Source organism: Triturus cristatus, chromosome 1_1 (assembly GCF_964204655.1).
Source record: "Triturus cristatus chromosome 1_1, aTriCri1.1, whole genome shotgun sequence".
NCBI classification, from domain to species: Eukaryota; Metazoa; Chordata; class Amphibia; order Caudata; family Salamandridae; genus Triturus; species Triturus cristatus.
Genome location: NC_140579.1, coordinates 178714740 through 178737261, shown reverse-complemented (window position 1 = coordinate 178737261; position 22522 = coordinate 178714740). Strand labels below are relative to the sequence as shown.

General features: G+C 50.0%; 1 pseudogene; it reads right to left on the bottom strand.

Annotated features, from left to right (window-relative positions):
• Nucleotides 1–10852: 10852 nt before the first annotated feature.
• Nucleotides 10853–21946, bottom strand: LOC146869944 (transmembrane 9 superfamily member 1-like; annotated as a pseudogene).
• Nucleotides 21947–22522: the final 576 nt, after the last annotated feature.

Genomic DNA, 22522 nt, shown 5'->3' with positions numbered 1-22522 from the left:
GGGAGGAGTACAGGATGAAGCCTAGGTTGCGTGCGTGGTCCGTTGGCTTGGGGGTGGCTCCCAGGGTGGGGGGCCACCAGGAGTCGTCCCAGGCGGAGGGTGATGATCCCAGGATGAGGACCTCCGTCTTGTCTGAGTTCAGTTTCAGGCGGCTGTTCTTCATCCATTCGGCGACGTCTTTCATCCCTTCGTGTAGGCTGGCTATGGCGGCGTCCGGGTCGCTGGTGAGGGAGAGGATCAGCTGGGTGTCGTCGGCGTAGGTGATGATCTTGAGGTTGTGTTGACGTGCGATGGTTGCGAGGGGTCTCATGTAGACATTGAAGAGGGTGGGGCTGAGCGATGACCCTTGTGGAACGCCGCAGATGACTTCGGTGGCCGCTGACCGGAATGGGGGGAGGCGGACTCTCTGGGTTCTTCCGGCGAGGAATGAGGTGATCCACTCCAGGGCCTTCTCCTGGATGCCGGTGTTGTTCAGGCGCTGTACCAGGGTGCGGTGGCAGACAGTGTCCAACGCTGCGGAGAGGTCCAGGAGGTCCGCAGTTTCCCCGTTGTCCATTAGGGATCTGATGTCGTCTGTGGCTGCGATGAGGGCGGTCTCCGTGCTGTGGTTGGCTCGGAAGCCGGATTGCGAGTGGTCGAGGGATCCGTTGGTCTCGAGGAAGGCGGCTAGCTGTCTGTTGGCGGTATTCTCGATGACTTTGGCAGGAAACGGGAGGAGCGAGATGGGGCGGTAGTTCTTGAGGTCGGAGGAGTCTGCAGTTGGTTTCTTCAGCAGGGCACTGATCTCGGCGTGTTTCCAGCACTCCGGGAAGGTGGCGGTGTTGAAGGAGGCGTTGATGATGTCGCGGAGGTGGGGTGCGATGATGTGGTCGGCCGTGTTGAAGATGTGGTGTGGGCAGGGGTCCGTAGGGGATCCGGAGTGGATGGTGTTCATTGTGCGTGTTGTGTCTTCGGTGCTGACTGGGGTCCAGGTGCGGAGGGTGGCGGTGTGGGGCATCGGTTCGGTGGTGGGGTTCGTGGTTGGTGGGCCGAAGCTGTTGTGAATGTTGGCGATCTTGTCGTGGAAGAAGGCTGCGAGGGAGTCGCAGAGGTCTTGCGAGGGAGTGATGTCATTGTTTCCGGCGTCGGGGTTGGAGAGCTCTTTGACGATGCTGAAGAGTTCCTTGTGGGTGTTGTTGTCCAGTCGTTCCTTGAAGGCTGTCTTCTTTGTGGCGCGGATCAGTTGGTGGTGTTTGCGGGTGGCGTGTTTGAGCGCCGTCATGTTGTCTGTGGTCTGGTTGGTGCGCCAGGTGTTCTCCAGGGAGCGGCAGTTCTTCTTGGAGGTGATGAGCTCGTCGGTGAACCAGGAGGCTTTCTTGCTGCCGCGTCTGCTGGGGGGGTTCTTCTTCAGTGGTGCGAGGGCGTCTGCGCAGTTGGTGATCCACTGTGTGAGGTTGTTGGCGGCTTCGTTGGGGTCCGTTGAGCTGGTGGGGGGGTTCTGGCTGAGGAAGGTGGTGAGCTGGTCGCCGGTGATCTTGTTCCAGCTCCTGCGGGGGGCTTGTTGAGGGTGGTGGTGGGTCGTCGTTTTACTGAAGCTGAAGTGGACGCAGCTGTGGTCAGTCCACTGGAGATTGGTGGAGTGGCTGAAGGTGACGTATTTGCTGGATGAGAAGACTGGGTCAAGCGTGTGGCCGGCGTAGTGGGTGGGGGTGGTTACCAGTTGCTTGAGTCCGAGGTTGGCCAGGTTGTCCAGCAGAGCAGTGGTGTTGCGGTCCTTGTTGTCCTCCAGGTGGAAGTTGAGGTCCCCCAGGAGGATGTAGTCGGTGGAATTGATGGCGTGCGGGCTGACGAAGTCTGTGATGTCTTCGCTGAACTGTGTGCGTGGTCCCGGTGGTCTGTAGACGAGGGTGCCTCTGAGCGTGGTCTTGGGGTCGGTGTGTATCTGGAAGTGGAGGTGTTCGGCGGAGGTGAAGGTGTCATCGGAGTTGGTCGTGACGCGGATGGTATTCTTGTGGATGATGGCGATGCCTCCTCCTGTCTGGTTGACGCGGTCCTTCCTGGTGATTTTGTAGCCTTCTGGGACGGCGATGGCGACGTCGGGCGCTGAGGAGGCGTTCATCCAGGTTTCCGTCAGGAAGGCGATGTCTGGTGCTGTCGAGTCGAGGAGGTTCCAGAGTTCGACGGCATGCCTGTGAACGGAGCGGGTGTTGAGCAGGATGCACATCAGGTGTTTGCTGCTGGGGCTCGGTTTAGCAGGTGCGGTGTTGGGTCGGAGGCCGGTGAAGCGGCAGGTCAGGCAGGTGAAGGGTCCGTGTGTGCGTCTTGGGGTGGCTCGGTAGCAGGCGGTGTTTCGGCCGGCGTTGAGTGCGTGGAGGGTTTTGGCGTCGTAGATGTGCAGGGTGTGCTGGCGAGGGCGAGGACCAGGGGGTCTGGCGCTGGGCGCGGTCCAGGCGTGGACGGACGCAGACGGGCTTACCTTTGGCGCACCTTCGGCGCTCAATCAGCGCTCCCGCTGCGCGCGTCCGCTGCGCGGTCGCTCTGGGGGCGTCATAAGTAAGGAGCCGGGAGGGAGGAGCAGCTGGGTGGCGGGAGCGGGGCGGTGAATGGAATCACAGGGGGGCGGGGCCGCAGGGAGGCAGCGGCGGGAAATTCCAAGAAGCAGCGGGCAGCGGGAAATTCCCAGGAGCAGCGGGAAATTCCCAGGAGCAGCGGGCAGCGAGCGAAGGAATCTGCAGGCAGGAGGCGGCAAAGGCAGGCAGGAGCGGCAGCAGTGAGTGGGGCGACCAAGCCCTGTGGAGGGCTGAGCGGTCCAGAACTACCCATCCCCATCATACCAATACAGAGGGTTATTAACAACACTGTTCTACATTTGGATCATTCCCCAAGCATTCCAATTCCTTGTGTTGGTTCTCCCAGCCACCTTAAGCTTGCATGGAATGTGGCAGGTTTGCGCAGCAAGCTTTTTCTTCCGGATTGGAATGCTTTTATTGACGGTTATGACCTGTGTATGTTCCACGAAACCTGGAGCCTTGAGCCACTGTACAAGCCCGGCTTTTCATGTTTTTTTCTTCCAGCCACCTCGATAGGCTGAGGCCGCCCATCTGGTGGACTCATGGTATGGGTTAGGGCAGAACTTAATCTTAAGATCACCCAGCACACTTGTCCTACACTAGATGTAATGAGACTCTCCATCAAGTGTTCTAAGAGCAACTATACCTGGGAACTCTTTAACGTATATGTACGAGGAACACAAGAGGGTGCAAAATCTCCTACTATCTCAGTCCTTTCAGATCTGCTCCACTGTTGCCCCTCTGACTCCCTTCTTCTGGTTGCTGGTGACTTTAATTGTTCATTTGAGCCCCTTGCAACTGATGACATCCTAGGAATCTATGATGAGGATGCTAGATGGGGCATTCCGTCATTGTCACTTAAGCCAGTGAAGAGATGGTCACCAGTTGTCATCCAAATAAATGCTTTATCGTTAGAATTTGGGTTAAGAGCTGCCAATGGGCGCACAATTTCTGACGTATTGGGAGCTAATACCTTTAACAAGGTCCCCTCCCAAAGCAGAATAGATTATAGAATGGTTGACAGGAGGGCATGGAAATTTGTTGTAGACATGGTTATTATACCAACAATAAATAGCGATCACAACGTTTTGTCCCTTAAAATGTTGGAAGTGTGGCATGGGAAAGAGCTCATCCCCACTCCTGAAACACGAATGCTGACCAAGACAGTACTACCATCTAACTGTACAAGGTTCCTTAAATGGCCTAAATTTATTCTGAGTGACGTAAAACTAACCACTCTCAAAGAAATTCTTGCTGATCAGACTCTTAAGCTTTCTGCAGTCTGCAGGGATGGGGTTGGCTCTGCTGCTGCAGTGAAAGTTTACATGGAAACCATTGATTCGATTGGCACTTTATTTCTAGACCACAACAAAAAGCGTCAGACGAGTGCCAAGCCAGCGCAGAAGTGGTTCAACAGGGATTGCAGATTGAAAAAAGATAGCCTGGTCCTCGCCATTAAATCTAATAATCCGGGTGATGTTCGGCTGGCAAGACTGCTTTATAGGCAGGCCCTCGCAGCTGCAAAGAAAGAATGGGAAGAGCTGCGCTGTGATAGTCTAAAAGTTGCGTGCCATTCAAAAAACGCTGAGCTCTTCTGGTCTACAGTGAGAAGATCTAATAGTTGCGAACAGGACCAAATTCCCAACCACATAACAGATAGGGAATGGTTTGAGCACTTCAGGAAAGTATATGTAGGGGATGAGCAAACGGGTGACCCATGTCCCCGAGTTGGGATCACAGCTATTGATCCTGTTCAGGCTTCATTTATTAAGATAGAGAAAAGGGAGGTCGAAGCAGCAATTAACAAGATTGTTTCTGCAAAGGCCCCGGGTCCAGATGGTATCCCGGGTGACCTATTCAAAGCCAATGTCGAGGGATGGGCCACTTACTTTGAGCTTTTTATTAACGCTCTGCTGGAGGGCTCGCCGGTACCGAGTTCTTGGAAGGGAGCCGAGGTAATCCCTATTTACAAGAGGGGTCCAAGGGGGGACCCAGCCAACTATCGCCCAATTAGTCTTATTGACACTGGTCAAAAGTTGGCTGGTAGGGTCCACCTGGAGAGGATCCACACATGGGCTGATGATAATGATATAATTTCACAGTTTCAGGCGGGATTTAGGACCTGCACAATCACGATCGACCAGGCATTCAGGCTGGTGCTCCTATACTGGAAGGTGGTCACCATTGGCAAGGGCGGCCTGTACTTGGCGTTTATCGACTTAAAGACCGCCTTTGACCTGGTCCCTCGTGATCGCCTGTGGTTGATTTTGGAGGAGATGGGGATTCCTTCATACATTCTGAATCTTTTGATTCGGATGCATGAAGGTAACTATGCTTGCATTAGATGGGGGTCTCAGGAGCAAAAATCTCATAAAATCCCGGTAAACAGAGGGGTTCGCCAGGGCTGTGTATTGGCCCCTACACTTTTCACACTATTTGTGAATGGTGTTGTTTCTTTCCTGCTTGAAGTTAATGCTGATGTGCCTGTCCTGGCGGGGGATAAAGTTCCTGCATTACTTTTTGCGGACGACACACTTCTAATATCAAAAACACCAGCAGGATTACAGAAACTATTGGACCGTTTCTCTTTGTTTTGCAAGTTGAGGGGCCTTGTTATTAACACTGCTAAAACCAAACTCCTCTATTTTAACCCGAGCAGATCATCTAGATCCACCTTGACTCTTCAAGGGAAGCCATTGGAGCGTGTCAAAGAGTTTGACTATTTGGGGATTAGAATCTCTGACAAGCTCAAATGGCAGTCTCATATTGATAAAATGGTCCTAAACCATAGGCGGGTAATAGGAGCCATAGGGAGGGAATTTCGTGCCTCCATTACTAAACCCATCGCTCCAGCTTTGGAAATATACGCTGTCAAAGCTGTAGGCTGAGCCCTTTATGGTGGAGAATTATGGGGTTTTGGTTGTGTTGATGCACTTGTCACACGAGAAAATAAGTTTTTTAGGGAGCTTGTATCGCTCCCAAGGGGCACCCCTACCAAGCCACTATTGAGTGACTTGGGACAGCGATCTATCAAAGACCTAGTTACTCTGCGTCCTCTTTTATATTGGGCACGGCAATGGCGCACCCCTGAGCTCTCTAGATATGCTGATGGCCTAAGAGAGGTTATGAACCTTCATGGAGCCCATAAAATAGGTTGGCTTGTTAACATAAAGAAGCTTCTGGTGGCAATAGGCCTCACAACCGCTTGGGACTCCGGGGCACCGTTATCAAAGGAAGCTACTAAGAGAGCCTTTTGGACATGGGTCAATCTCCAGGAGCAGAGGGATCTAAACCCAGGCAGACTTACTGAGGAGTTTCGCCAACACAAGGTTATGCCCCGCCTGGAACCTTACCTAGATTTTATTACGAAGCCAGTTTCGCCAACACAAGGTTATGCCCCGCCTGGAACCTTACCTAGATTTTATTACGAAGCCTAGGGATAGATCACTTTTTGTCCAGTTCAGGTTCGGGACCCTTCCCCTCCGTGATCGTACCAGCAGGTGGAATCCCCCGCTTCAAACTTCCGCTGACTGCCCAAACTGTCCAGGCGCAATTGAGAATATCTCCCATTTTTTCTTTATATGCCCAGCTTATCTAAAACCCAGACTGAAATGGCTTAAACCTGTGTGCCTGCAGCTGGGGACGAGGGACCACTCTGTAGCACTCAGAATTCTTAAGACTGATGCCAATACTACCATAGCATGCGGGGTGGCTAAATTCCTCGGCTGGGCATGGCTGATCAGGCAGAAGGCTATCTGATTAATTTAAACATTTTATAATACTCACAAAGCTGCTTAAGTTTAATATATCTTTTAACTATTTATTGCATTTAAAACGCTTTTTTACGACTTGTTCTTAAATGTATTTCACTGAATTGTGTTTTTACGTGTAAATGTGCTTTTATGATATTACATGTCGAAATAAAGCTTTGTTGATTGATTTGCCTTGACATTTTAAAGACAGGAAATTGAGACAAAACATTGTGCTTGCCCGTCTGGTTATTGGAGTGGAGATGTCAGAGATCATTAGAGCTAATCTGTTGGGTTCTTCGGCCCCTCCTCCCCTTTGCCTGGGCTATCCATGTATATGTCTGCCACTGGCTGCATCCCTCCCTCCCGTCTCTTGCACTTATTGATAACGAAGTGAAAGTCAGTAAAATGCATTCGTGCTGCGGTGGGTAGAGCATCTCCACTGTGACGTCGCAGACATAAACGCGATCTCCCTGAATTGCGCAGATCAATGTACAGCAGACTGCGTCTCCAGCAGCCCTTTGCCCCCATTAAGAAAACAGTGGTTCTGGGAGGTATGATTTTTTTTTTTTCATAGACAAGGCATGTGACAACGATTGCATCTTCTAAGAGTGACTCTCTCTGAATTGTTCTTCCCAAACGTCAGTCAGTCCAAACTTCATCACTTTAAAAACTACAAACAAAGCAAAGGTCGTCGCTTGTGAAATAGTGTGAAATGCAGCGAACTGAATAATTTTAGAAACACATAACTGTTTGCATATCGTGCACGCATGCCCCCTTTGTGCAAATGGCACAGCACATTAAAATCACTATATTAAACACTTTATCCCATGTAGATGTCGCAAAAGTCCTTCGAGGCATTGTCAGCAAAGTCGATCATTCTTGCTGTGCTCTTTGGCTGCAGATCTTGTGGCATGCTTCGAATTGACCAATGGCAGTGCGTATTCATAAACACCTCATTTTTATCTCACCCTGCCTGAGCCATTCAATGGAAGGAGCTAAGACCTCAAAAGTCTCCTTATCACTATGAAGTGCACTAGATGTAATTGGGTTGATTGATGGTGTTCTGTATAAAACATTATTTTATTTTCTTACTGGTACTATTGACGTGGTTTTGCTGAGAGAACAGCTTGCATCCCAGAAGAAGCGCTAAGAAATCCGCAGGCTCGGTTGCCTTATGCTCTTGCATTCCTTCCTCGCTTAATATACAGAATTAAAATGCACTTTGCATCACTGTTGCTGTGAAAATGAAGTGAGCACGGACGAAAAAGGGAGGGCTTTTCTTCTCAGGGAGTCACATTCTTTCCGTGATTATAAAAGGTTTAGGATTAATGCTTAAAGTGCTGCTTAAACTGGATTACAGACATGGATTCGGCAAGTTTGTAGGCGATCATGCATTTTAATGAATTATACAAAAACAGTTCTGCCTGATGACGCATGAAAGCTCCCCCTATGGATACACCTTGGGTCATATTACCATAAAATAACATGAGTGTTTTAAAGTGCACGTTCAAACAGAAAGGTATCTTGGTACTGAATAGCAGAAGTATATTGTGACTCATTTCAATGTATACATTAAATCGACCTCGCAAGGATGAAATGCTGAGGGGGCAGCCGAAATGTAAAGCTGCCACCATAAGATCAAACTCTGGTCCATCCAATCGTGGGTGCATTCGTGCAGTGGGCCACCAGGCATAAATTATGTTAGCACTATGAAATTTGCGTTGGTTCTGGACAATTTTGCATTGACTTTTTGTGACTCATGAATATCCAAAAAACAATATTTGCAACAACTGGCAGTGTACAAAACATTTTCCAGTTGACAATAAGAGCACAAATCAGTTTAAGACTAATGCAAAATGTACGGTCACTAGTGCAAAAATGCTCAGGAAAAGTGCCTCACACCGGAGAAATGTATGTGATCAAGAGACCACTTTGAGGTGCCCTACTACCTCTGACAGTAACTGTAACGCTAATGCACTGCAACCCTCTCATCTTCGTATGATCTTGGGGTCCAAGTTAGAAGCAACAATTGATACCCAGTGTGTATCTTGTTTAAGTTTTATCTGCAGAGATACTGATATCACACCTATATCTGCAGTGATGGTGCTCTCACACCTGTAACTGCAGTCATAGTAATCTCACACCTGTAACTGCAGTCATAGTAATCTCACACCTATCTGAAGTAATGGTGATCTCACACCTATATCTGCAGTGATAGTGATCTCACAGCAATATCTGCAGTAACTGTGATCTCACACCAATATCTACAGTAACAGAAATCTAATAACCAAAGTCCTTGTTACAGAATAGGTGTGTATATGTAATATCCACTCAAAGTACTTATTACACAATGCATGGGTATATGTAATATCCACTCAGAGTCATTATTCCAAAATGTGTGGGTATTAGCATGTTAAAGGCATTATATTTATGTTGTAAAAAAAAATATCACATTAATAAAAGCCAGTACCATTTACAATACTGATAACTCACACTAGTACAAATGCAATGCAATAGATTTCACAGTTACAAAAAAGTTAGCTATTGCCATTTTGCATTACAGCATTTGCTTAATGTTTCATGAAGGGAAAAAAAAATACAATGTCATTTACAATGCCAATAGCTCAAAATAATGTCATTGCGAGACCTATTGCATTGTAAATGCTTGTTAACCCATTGGCTTGTGAAAACAAGCATCGATCTCTTGTCTTTATGGGGCCATGTGTTTCTAATTAGAAACACATGGCCCCATAAAGATAAGAAAGTGCTTTGCGACAGCAGCAAAGCAGGCGACCCAGTCCGGATCGGAGGCGAAAGGGCGTCAACCAAAAACCCTCATTTCCAATGGCAGGCAACCGTTTAGCATAAACGGTGATGCCAGCCAATGAAAATGAGGGGCGGGGCTTCAAGTCCCCTTCTCAAATCTACTCTCCTCCAAAATCTCTCGCCCAGCGAGCAGCGCTTTGCGCTGCAACGCCAGGTGGGACCTAAAAATTGTCAAACTATAGCATCAACTACGAAACCCCTTCTATTTCTCCAGTAATAAGTGTAATATCACTGGCTGTAAATAATTTTGTAAGTGTAAAGCCAACAGTGTCTACTGTATGCTGCAGTGACGGCCAAATACAATCCACAAAAAACATGCTAGATAAGTGTTTCTGTTCAAGTAGCAGGCAAAGGAGAGAGAGCATAATTTGATTAGATTGGTTTCTTCCTTTCTCAGGCCCATAAACTAAAACAAGCTTGCCTAAGAGAAGCAACCTGTTAGAGACAGAGGTCTCTATCAAGGAAAATATGCAGTCATAATCACAAAACTACAATCAGAGTTGTGTATATCAATATCCAAATGGAAAAAATGTATTTACACATTCAATAAACACAAAAAAGCATACAACATAATGCAATGAGCAGAAAGTGGAGGGGTTATGGAAATCAACAGATTTCCAGACCTCAGGCATATATTTGCAGAGAGACTTTTTAGTGATACATAATTCACAGTAGTCACAATGAGGAAAACCTCTTATGCTCCACATTAATCATAAGCAAAAGGTTGGAGTCAAGATGTGTTTGCCAACGACGTTTCGATCCCCAAATGCAGTCATGGGATCATCATCAGGACGGACAAAATCAGAATGCCTGAGAGGGTGCTGCTGGTGCAAGCTGAGGACCACGAGGTAGGGGATGTGTGAAGGTACGATGTCCTGCCCACAGAGTCACTGGAACACAGTCAGTGATGGAACAGTTGAGTTGCCAAGGTGTCCTGAGTGAAGCAGGGTCGGAGGCGCGGGAGAAAAATGTCTCACCTGTAGTGTCCTGCTGGCGTTGCTCAGAATTTAGCGGAAGGTCAGGGAATCCTCAGAGCTCCTGAGGTTCGTGTAGAGTGATATTGAGACTGTGGACATCTGGTACTTGAGTGGTAATGAGACCACAGCATTGAATCTAGAGGGGGCGTGGTATGTAATACCAGAATGATACTCTGTTACTCAGGTTTACTGGTCGCGTAATCAAAAAATGAATCTAAAGCAAACATGCTGACATTTGCCAACTTACTAATGCAACTATATTAAGCTCCTTCACGTCCTGTATTCTCTCACTATACAATTCTTGTAGCTCTCCCCAACTTAGAGATTGCCTCCATCACAACACTTACTTTATCAACAATTTATTTATCAATTGCCATGCATTGCCTGCATGCTGGGCTCGGTGCCCAACTCCCTGCAGTACTACCTCCTCTCTATACCAACTGCCTACCTTTCTGTATACTATATATGATTTCCTGCAGTCCTATCATATTTACATACTGTTCTGTTTTGTCCCATTTCATGCTATTATGCCTTCACTCTATGCAATACCTGCATCACTATCTCCTAGCAGTACTGCTTTCAGGATTTAAAATAACCCACAGCTGACAGAGCAGCAGCGAGTGTGCAAGTCCATGAACCCCATCAAAAGGGAAGCACACTTGGGGTACCATACACAAGAAAGATTTATTATGTTATAAGGAGATAGATGCACACAAAAAGGGTCATTGGATGTGTGGAGGAGGTTAACCTACACACCTGTGCCAAGCATCAGGAACTGTGTGCCTACACCAAGAACTGAGCAGAGCAGGCTCTTGTAGGGTGGGAAGCAGAACACATCTGTGTGGATGATCTTCCAGCCATTGTCACCCTGGTCAAAGTCATCAGAGCTCTCCTCATTCAGGTTGTTGCGGGCCAGGTCACTCTTCAGCACCCGCATCAGGATGATAATGACAAAGCCCATGAGGAGAAAGACTAGGACCATAGAGTTAATTATGGAAAGCCAGTGGATCTCAAGGGTCTTCGGGAAGAAGCTGTAGTCCCGTAGTCTGTCTCCCCGGCGTTCATAGGGCACAGTTGTCTCAAACCAGTGGACACTGTAGGTGTGTGTCATACTCAGTGGCTCCTGCACATCATCAAGGCTAAAGGGCTTGACATCCTTTACGCTAACATTGTCAAAAATGATGCGGTCACTGTTGTACTCTATGTTGAAGTCCAGGTGGGTCCAAAGTCCAACCTTGTGGGAATGTGGAAGGAAGCCTGTCTCCTTCATGTACCCAACAAAGCCACGGATGGGGATCTCTTCCAGAACAAACTCAAAGTAATAGAGCTCCTCAATAGCCTGGTGCAATTTCTCCACCTACAGGGTTGAGAGTGGGGGAAAACAGAAGATATCAGTGCTAGGTTAAAGGGCAATCAGAACCCCTCACCCCCAAATTAGTTTACAAATAGCCTGACACCCTGCACCACCAATATAAAGAGAACATCGATATTCGGTATCAGCTTCTATACCTAGAACTCAAAGGAATTCAAATAACCCACTGCCTCAATAAGCAAATGTTTAAAAGTCTGACATTGTGCCACATACTGGATAGAAATGAAGGAGCTTGTGTTAGCTTTCCACCTCAAAGCCTGATATTTCACTTTCTGTAGAGGAGAAAAAGGAGGAGTTTAACATTAATATTCCAGAGTCACAGCTCCAAAGTAGTCTTGCCATGCACCATTTGTGAAGGAGACGTAACGGAAGCAATTCTATGTCAGGACCGGAGGCGAGGATTATGCTGTACTTTCTTCACTTTATTGACTAGCAGCCATTTGTAGTCATTCAAAACAAACCACTATTCCCATGAACCATAGGGAATAATAAAGAACAATAGAGTGTCCCAGAGCCAGAGTGTCCATAATTGCACCAATCACAGGCCCCCAATGTGTAGGTAGTCCTTTGTCTCTGCTCAGCCCTCCTCTTTCTTCGCTGCTTGCAGCCAAGATAAGTCCCACATTTGTTTCTCTTTGTAGTTTGCGTTTTAACCTTTAATAATTGCGTTGTAATCTGCTTATTTACTTATTTTAATTTTGATTATGGCTTTGTTGCAGCGCTTTTTGTATGTTTGCCGCGCTGATATTTGAATTGTGGTTTTGCCGATGGTGTGTTAAGGTTTGAGCCGTTTCCTTCACAGCTGTCTCGGGCAGCGCGCGCGGTCGCTTTGGCGCACTCGCCGCTTATTTACCCGGTTTTGTTCAGCTTTTGTTGCTGTTCCTTTGTGGACTTCGTTGCGAGCCCGCCGCTACTCGGCGACTCGCGTGTGGCCGTGGGAGCGTTGGAGCTCCCTAGCGGCCGGGACTTTTGGTGACGGCGACCCGCGGTGACGGCACTGCCTCGCCAGAGGGCGCCTGGGTCGCACGCTTGACACGGCGTGCGTGCTCCGGATTCCGCGCATTACAGACATCGCGTCGGAACCGGAGTACTGCCGCCGCGTCAGCCTGGTCTTCCCTGCCTGCAGCGACACCCCTGACCTGGGTCGGCCCGTTAAAGGGAATTATCCCTTTCTTGGTGCAGAACTTGATATTTGCTCACATTTTCTCACGCCCACAGAACGCCTGTTATTTCAGGTTTGTGCCTGACGTTAGGCAGTGATTGCTTTGTTCTGCACTAGTGGGGGGTCTGTATTTTTAGGCCAAAAACGCTCCTCTGGAGGGGTCGGTATTGCAGTTGAAAGCTGCTAAGGACCCATTTACTGCAGGCTGCCCTTATATTCCTTAGGCACCAGGGCTGTTGGGGTCCTAGGGCTGCGCCTCTGAGTTTGCCTTTTAGCCCATTTCATTAGGCTGTCACCCAACCCCCCGTATTAGTTGAGGTATACTCCCTCACCTTCTCATTGCTTCACCTCTCTGGGTTGTTGGTACAATGGAATACCAGGAGGATGGTTTCGAGGATGACCAGTGGTAGCAGGATCCTCTGGCGGCCCTTCAATGGGACGATGATTTTTACGATGCTGTTGATGCGTCCACCCTCAAAGCGGTAGAACAGGCTATAACTCCTCTTGAGCAGCGATTGGTGCGTAAAATTGATCAGGCCTGTGATCGCCTTGCTAAAGCTTCCCAGGGGTTACCTACCTCCCCTTCTACTGACCCCCCCCTGCAGATCCTCAGCCTCCGGTGAAGCGCACCAAGCCGGCTGGTGTAGACAATGACGCTTTTGACCGCCTCAAGCAGGATTTTCTTGCCAGTACTGTCCCTCAGTTGGTTTCCCCTGCTATCCCATCTGCTCCAGCGTCACCCCTGGTTCCTGTCGGGGATGATGACCAGGGGGATGATGAGGATGCTGCAGGGCTCTCGCGGCCTTGGCGCCCATCACGGATCCTCCTTTGGGTGCACAAAACCTTTGTGCGGACATGCTGGATTCCGATGACGTACTACATCCTCGTTCCTCCGACTGGGCCCCCTCGCAGAAGGTCGCTCAGTATGTGGCCAGTCATATTCGCCGCCCGCTTGAACCGGCGACTCGGAATTGTTTGAGAGCGGAGTGTCCTCGTCCCTCGCTGGAGGGGATGGTGGCCGCTACACCTGACATTGACCCGAGGATGGCCACCTTCCTTCAGAAGTTTATAAAATACCCTAAAAAAGGTATTGATAGGTTCTGGCGGGCTTGCCAGGATAAACTCCTGGATATTCTGGGCCCGGCTACTAAAATTTTAGACATGGCAGAGGAAGCCAAGGCTTCTGGGTCCCTCATTTCTCCAGACCATCTCTCCTCCTGGGCTCAGCGGGTGGTTGTGTTCCTGGGTAATGCGAACTGTGCTATATCCACGGAACGGCGCAGGTCCCTTCTAATCAAGGTAAACCCTAAGTTGGGGGACCTGGCCGATTCGGAGGCAGGAGCCATGGCACAGGGGGGCCTTTTTGGCGAACCTTTCGTTAAGGAACTAGGGAGGTTTGTTAACACCTTTACCTCCCTAGACCGGGTGCAGTCCTCTATCAGGAAGGTGTTTCGCCCCCAGGTTTTCCGAGGGGCCGGACGAGGAAGGGGCCGCTCGTCCGGCCGGCCCAGCCAGAACAGGGGACAAGGCTGCGCTAGCGGGCAGTATCAAGACCAGGCCCGCTTTGGCAACTTTTATCCCATCCGTGGCAGAAGAGGCATAAGCAGAGGAGGCAGAGGAGTTGGCATCTCCAGTTCTTCCGGTGAGTGTTCTCCCTTCTTCCCTTCTAAAAGTGGGGGGCCGGCTGGCGCGTTTTTTCCCGACCTGGAGTTCCATCACCGGGGATGCGTGGGTCCTGCAGACGGTGCAGGGTTTTCACATAGAATTCCTCGGGTCTCCGGCGCAGTCTGTACCTCCCCATCCGCTTTGCTTCTCCGCCGCGGACTCGGCGTTGGTCGACCAAGAGGTGCATTCTCTCCTAGACAAAGACGCTATTGCTCTGACTTCTCTTCATCCTCACGGATTTGTCAGCAACCTCTTCTTGGTGGACAAACTGGACGGGGGAAAGCGGCCTGTAATAAATTTGCGCAAATTCAACGAGTGGTTGGTTTATCGCCACTTCAAGATGGAGGGCATCCATCTATTGCGCGATGTGCTCTGCCCCAACGATTGGATGGAGCGTCTCGACCTCAAGGACGCCTATCTCACGATTCCAGTTTTCCCGCCTCATCGTCGGTTCCTTCAGTTCTTATGGAAGGGCGAGGTGTACGAGTTCACCACTCTGCCTTTCGGACTATCCTCCGCTCCTTGGTGCTTCACCAAGGTTCTTCGTCCGGTTGTCGAACGGTTTCGGACGTCGGGCATTCGGCTCATCGTCTACCTGGACGACATTCTACTGATGGCACCAGACCCTCAAACGCTCTCGCGACACTTGCTGACAACGGTCGAACTCCTGCAGAGCCTCGGGTTTGTCATTAACGAGGCCAAGTCGACCCTGGTTCCGGCGCAGACGGTTCTTTTTCTCGGCTTTACGATAGATTCTGTGGCGTCCACCCTGAGTCTTCCTTCGCGAAAGAGGACGAACATTTGTCACGAGATTCGTCGGTCTCTATCCCAGTCTCAGATCTCCCTCAGACAACTGACTCGCATTATCGGGCTTCTGTCTGCCTCCATTCAGGCGATTTTTCCGGGTCCTCTCGATTACAGGGCCCTTCAGCGTCTCAAGGCGGCGCATCTGCGCAAAGGCCTTTCTTATTCGCACAAGCTGGCTCTGTCAGAAGAGGCCAGAGAAGAGCTTCAAGGGTGGCTCTCGCACACGGAGGCGTGGAATGGACGAGCCATTTTCGGATCCGTTCCAGATGTGATTATAGAATCCGACACGAGCAGGTCCGGCTGGGGTGCGCGATGTGGCGAGTTTGCCACAGGAGGTGTATGGTCTCCGTAAGAGCAGAAATTACACATCAACTGCTTAGAACTTTTGACAGGATCGTTCGCGATCCAGTGCTGGACCAAGGACTCCATACGGTCCTGCGTCCTCCTCCGCATGGACAATGTGTCAGCGGTCCAGTACATCAACCACCTAGGAGGCGCACGCTCTAAAGCCCTATTGGATCTAGCAGCAACTTTCTGTCAGTTCTGTCTGGATCACCAGGTCTCGGTCACAGCGGAGTACCTCCCGGGCCAGGACAATCAAGTGGCGGACTTCCAATCGCGACACTTCCACGACGGGAGTCTGGAAGCTTCACCCGGCAGTGTTTGTAAGTCTCCAGGAACTCTGGGGGCCTTTCTCGGTGGACCTTTTTGCGTCACGCCTGGATCACCAGCTTCCGCGTTTCTTCAGCTGGCACCCGGATCCACTAGCGGAGAAGACAGATGCATTCTTGCAGCATTGGGGGGAGGAAGCGGGTTATGCCTTTCCCCCGTTTGCCATGATCACGCGAGTGACGGCGCAAGTGAGGCATCAGAAAGCGGACGTGGTGCTCATTTCGCCACTTTGGAGGTCGCAAGTCTGGTTTCCGGTTCTTCTGGAACTTTCTTGGGATTCTCCAATCCCACTCCCCCTGTTTCCGACTCTTCTCCTCGATCCAACAGGGAATCCTCACCCTCTTATCGAGCAGGGTTCTCTGACACTCATGGCCTGGCGGATTACAGGGGACAATGGACGGTCGAGGGCCTTTCGGAACCGGCTGCAGCGTTCATGGCTAGAGCCTGGCTGACAGCACCATCAAAAGATACCGGTCATCCTGGGTCCGTTGGTATCGTTAGTGTTTGCGACGGGGTGTCAATCCCGTGGCAGCGGATGTGACCTCCATCTTAAATTTCTTGGCCTCTCTGGCGGAGGAGGGATTGGCCTATCGGACAGTCAATACCTTTCGCTCCACTTTTTCAGCTGGGCATTCCATGGTTGATGGCTCTCCTGTGGGGGAACATCCCTTGGTCTGTCGCTTGCTCCGTGGCATCCGTCTGTCTTTGCCCCCTGAGCCTCGTTACTCCCAGCTATGGGATGTTAATAGGGTGCTGAATTTACTGTTGTCTTGGCAGCCGAATCGGTTTCTAGCTCGGAAAGAGCTGTCCGCCAAGTTAGCTATGTTGCTGTGTCTGGTCTCTTACAGGCGAGTCTCGGACGTCAGAGCCCTGGATGTCTCGGGTAGAATCTTTTCTCCTACGGGGGATACCTTTACTATCCGTAGACGTACTAAGTGTGGTACCAGGTCTATCTCGTATCTGGTGTTTCCGGACTCTCCAAAGTTGTTTGTCGTGGCTTGCCTCAAGGCTAATGAGGAGATTTCAGAGGAGTTCCGGCCTCCGGGAGAGAGGCAATTGCTCATTACTTTAAAAAAACCTCATAAGGCTGTGTCGTCCCCCACGATTGCTCCGTGGGTGCGATGGGTCATGCAGGAGGCTGGGCTCAACCTGCGCGCATTTGAAGCGCATTCAGCGAGAGGAGCAATGGCCTCTAAAGCATTTACCCTGGGAGCTCGTCTGAAAGACATTCTGAATGCTGCAGATTGGTCTTCAGACTCTACTTTTAAACTGTTTTATTTCAAACCGGTTATTGACATGGCTCACTTGGTGGTGAGTAAGCTTTAAACAAGCATATTCCTCGCCTCCGGTCCTGACATAGAATGAAAAATTTCCTAGCTATCGTAACGGAAAGTTTCAATTCTATTAAGGACTCGGAGGCGAGGATTATCCCACCCAGGGTCGAAGTTCCTTGCTGTTCTCCCTACCTCGTACTGGAGTAAGTAAAGTCATTTTGTATTTGCTTCCTTGGACAGTTGGTTACATGTTGAAATGCTTCCTTCCGCAGAAGTAATCCTTAGCCATTACTGTCGCTGATCCTATGCTCTTACTCCTTCCAGGCGATTCCAGCAAACAAGATTCTTGAGGTGTCCGGTGGCTGACCGAGCGACGAAAGAGGAGGGCTGAGCAGGGACAAAGGACTACCTACACATTGGGGGCCTGTGATTGGTGCAATAATGGACACTCTGGCTCTGGGACACTCTATTGTTCTTTATTATTCCCTATGGTTCATGGGAATAGTGGTTTGTTTTGAATGACTACAAATGGCTGCTATTCAATAAAGTGAAGAAAGTACAGCATAATCCTCGCCTCCGAGTCCTTAATAGATAGGTCCCTTACTTAGCCGCCATGTATAATGAGTCTTTTGAGACAGGTCAGTTTCCCCCATCGCTCCGCGAGGCCTTACTCACTTTACTCCTAAAGCCGGACAAACCACCTGAGCTGTGGGATTCTTATCTTCCCAGGCCCAGCATAAGGTCTCAACTGTATCGATCTCAGCACGTGGGGGTTTCGCCGGGGCGAACAAAGCGGTCGTGAGCGGCCACGGGGCGGCCAGGTCAGCTTCCACCGCGACGTGAGGCTGGAACGGAGTGTGGTGAAGCCAGAAGTGGAGAAAACTGGCCTGGGCACTGAAGGCATAGAGTTTAAAATTGGGGGCGCCAAGCCCGCCACGCGCCATTGGGAGGGTCAGACTATTGTATACGATCCTAGGTTGCCGACCAGCCCGGATCAGAGTAATTAGCAAAGAGCAAACTTTGTGGAAAAAATGTGCGGTGAGAGGGATGGGGATATGGACGAATAAATATAAAAACTTCAGGAGCACCACCGTTTTGGCGATGGCTATGCGACCGGATAGAGATAGTGGCAGCTGGTTCCAAAGGGGGTGGATCTTGGACTCAAACCAGTCCACCGCGCGACTGAAATTAGCCCTCCAAAGTTCATCAACGTCCCTACTCAACCAAATACCTAAGTATCTAGTGAGCTCTGATGCCCACACATAGGGATAATCCGGGTCAAAGGGCACTGTGGCATCAGTGAGGGGAAACAGCACAGACTTGTTCCAGTTTACCTGGATGCCGGAGTAACTGCCAAAGCGGATCACCTCATGAACTAGTGGGCTGAGGTTCTCCTGAGGGTTGCGGACGTAAAGAGTAACATCGTCCACGTACATGGAAACTAGTAGAGCGCGAGCCTCAAAGCCAATGCCTCTCTGGGTATGATGTTGGCTCTCTGGGTATGATGTTGGTGAAGTCGAGCCGTGAGGGGTTCCATTGCGATGGCGAAAAGCATGGGCGACAGCGGACACCCCTGCCGAGTGCCATGCCCTATGGGAATTGGGTCAGAGATTTGGCCGTTAATCCGGAGACGGGAGGTGGGAAGGGTATAGAGGAGCAGCACTTTATGTATAAAGACCGAGCTGAAGCCTGAGCGGGGGAGATAAAACAGGAAGGGCCTCTCTAAGGTATCGAAGGCTTTGGTGGCGTCGAGCAGGGTGGCCACTGCCGGGAGTGCTGGGTTTATTTGATGGAGGACGGAGAAGATGGTCCGGAGATTGTGGGAGGTCGCACGGCCGGGGATAAAACCAGACTGGTCCGGGCGGGCGATGAGCGGCATGAGTGGAAGAAGGCGGGAGGCGAGTAGTTTGGCAAAAATGTTATTATCCGTATTAATGAGCGACAAGGGGAGATAAGAATCCCGCAGCTCAGGTGGTTTGTCCGGCTTTAGGAGTAAAGTGAGTAAGGCCTCGCGGAGCGATGGGGGAAACTGACCTGTCTCAAAAGACTCATTATACATGGCGGCTAAGTAAGGGACCAAAATAGGGGCGAAGGCCTTGTAGAAGAAGGCCTGTAGGCCGGCCTAGCCGAGGGTCTTGTCACCGGGCATGCCATTAATCGTGGCTAGGATTTCTTCTTTGGAGAAGGGCTCGCCAAGGAATTGCTGGTGGGAATTGCCAAGCCAAAGGAGCTGGAGGGTGTCAAAATATTGGTCCAGAACCTCACGCAGAGGCACAGATCCGGCTGTATAAACTTGTGTGTAGAATGCAGTTAAGCGTTAATTTCCTCAGGGGAGGGGGTTCGATCAAGGCCACCATCCTGAAGGGCGGTGATGAAGGATGCAGCCCAAGGCGGGTGAAGGAGGTTGGCGACTGGGTTTTCCCAGCGCTATTGCCCTCGCCAAAGAGGCGCGCCCGTGCCTCTCTACCAAGAAATGCAAGTTCCCCGTTGGCCTTATCAGCGAAGTCGATGAATTTCCCTCGGATCTGGGCAAGCGTATCGGGGTTGGGGTCCCGGGAGTGAGAAGAGTAAAGATCCTTAATCTCCATTTCCAATTTGTCAAGAGTACCGCAGATAGAGCGAAGGACACCAGACTGTTTGGAAATACATTCCCCACGAATGACTGCTTTAAAACCTTCCCATAGCATGGACGGTCAATCGACGGAACCCTCATTAAGCTTGAAATAATTTGTGATTGCGGTTTGTATCTCGTCACAGAAGACCGAGTCGTGCAGCGCATTAGGGGGAAGCTGCCAGAAGAAAGCATGGCAGGGGGAGTGTGGGAGGCACAGGCATAAGCGAACAGGAGCATGGTCGGAGAGGGTGCGTGCCATGTGGTCAACTGAGGTGAGCCATGCAAGGGCATCCGGGGTTGTGATCCAAAGGTCCAGACGGGACCAAAAGCCGCGGGAGCCAGTGACAAGTGCCTTCGCGCGTATTGGGGCGAATGTGGCACCATGCGTCGTATAAGGAGTTATCAGTGAGAATGGAGCTGAGGAGTGCAGTTGCGCGCGGGTGAGAGACGCGGGTCCATGACCGGTCCACGGTGGAGGACAGTGTAACATTAAAATCCCCTCCCCCCCGAGAAGCGCAGCCGGGCCGAGGGCCGAAAGGTGGTGCCAGACTTGCGCGAAGAAGTCAGGGTAGTCACTATTGGGACCATACAGAGCAGCGAGTGTCAAGGGCTGGGCCTGCAGGGTGCCATGAAGGAGCACAAACCGCCCCCCAGGGTCGATAACCACCTGGGAAGTCTGCCAAGGGAGCCCTTTGCGTAACAGGATGGACAACCCCCTAGAGTAGTTAGAATAGAAAGAGGAGTGAATTTCACCCCAGTGTCGAGTAAGAAGTCTCGTGGAGGTAGCTGGCATCAGGTGGGTCTCCTGTTGAAAACAAACGTCCACCTTATGCCGAGTGTGGTGGGCATGGACCAGGTGCGCCTTTCTGTGGTCATTAAGTCCACGGACGTTCCAGGTCCAGAGGACAGAGTTTGTCATAATGCAGTGTCAAGGGAAGCAGTGACGAGGAAAGCGGTGAGGGAGGAAAATACTTTGTGCAGATGCGTGTGGCGGTGCCGTGAATAGTGGAGGAAGAAGATCAGTGCAATAACCTTGGAAGCGCAATGAAGTAACATGGTCCAAATTACAGTCGAAGCCACTGAGGGGGACGCCAATGCAAACAGCACAACCCTCCCAGTGGAGGTTTGAACAACAAAGGTGCATTGAGGAAACAGGACGTTGAACCTGCGGGGTGCAAAGGAAAAACTTGTACAAATGGAGTGACATGTAATGAAAAGGCCAGTTGCGTAAACCAGTGCAAAAAAGAACTATATAGCCTCATAGGGAGGCAAAAAAAACAGGGACCCCTAACCCAGCCACCCACACCACCGCCCCAGATTAAAACAATATTTATTGAGTCTTAAGGAATCTTTTTTCCTTGTTGACATAATGTAAAGAAGGTTACCTTTCAAGAGTCTAGAGTAGGCCTATGTCCACAAAAATAGCTTAAATAAAATTCTGGCATTGCTTACATACCAAAACAGACTTTGCAAGGCCAGTGACAAGTATGGCGAGTTTGAAACTAAGGCACAATTAATTATGCTCTAATTGAAAATACGAAGCAGTAAATTGATACTAGGTGACAGCTGATTTAGAGTCCCATGCTACGTGAAACGGTGGTATTGCATGTTTTTCCATTTGGCACCCACTGGTTGGGCAGTTTTTAGACTGTCGTTTGTTTGCCTTTTAGAGCTGGATGTGCAACAGTGTAAAGATGAAAAAAACTTGTAGAAACCTTTTTAATGCTCGCTCTTCCCCATTAAAATTGCTGCAGGTATGTGCTCTGCAAACCAGTCAAGTTCTCGTTGGGGTGAGGGGTGGGGGGGAGGCTTAAAGGCCAGGTCAACAATTGTACAGAATGAAGTAAACATGAGGGTGACCTTAAATCTTATCTTTGCCACACAAACAACGTGTAATCAAGGTGCAGCCCTCCGTTCACCGATCCCATGTTCACTCTCACCTCATTGACGGACAGTTTCAGCTCGCACACAGTCTGCTTCTCGGCATTTTCCCTGAAGCGGAGCTGGTAGGTGGACTTTATCATGCGGTTGCCATCCAAGAGCTCACCCAAACTAAGTGTCCGGTGAACAATCTCCTTTGGAGCACAAACTGGTATTGAGTAGTAGAGGTAGGTCTCCTGTGGGTTGTGCTAGGGCCCCACGTTGTTCACATACAGGATCACAGTCTCACCCTGCTTGTAGCGGTGGTCTATCTCAGAAGCTGTCGAATGATGGACATTTGATAGGACAATCAGTAAGAACAAGGGCAAAGCGAGGGTACCAGGCTGCATGGCCATCGGAGAGCAGAGGTCTGATGACGGTCTACTACCTGCAGGGTAAAGAGAGAAGGGGCATAAAGGAAGAGCAGAGAGGTATTTTCAGAGAGCCAGAGAAAGCGAGCAGAGAAAAAAATGGTGCCGGGAGAAGTTGAGAAAGGAATGGGAAGGTGAAAGAAACAATATGTTATGAAAGTGTACAGTTATTTATCTGTACCCCTTAACCACTAAACCCTCACATACTTTAAAGAACATTACTCTAGTCTTTGTCACCCACATATACCAGCCAACTTAATGGGCTCTTCTACTTTTTTGCTTGGCAGCACGAATGTTCTCCAAGTACAAACCTCGATGACCAAGACGAAACCTGCCTAGAAGATCCTATTGCTGATGCGTATCTGCCTCTTAAAGGGCAGGACCGCTGTGACAAGATAACTCCCTTGTCAGCCACAAGCTCAAATGTAATGGGCACAATCCCAGGGCCCTGAACCTTTCAGAAGCTGGTCGATGGTCTTTCCGGAGGAAAGCCTGCCTTTATTTAGAGCTCTTCTTCAAATGGCTCTCCTGCAAGTTTCAGTTCACCGCCATACGGTCTTG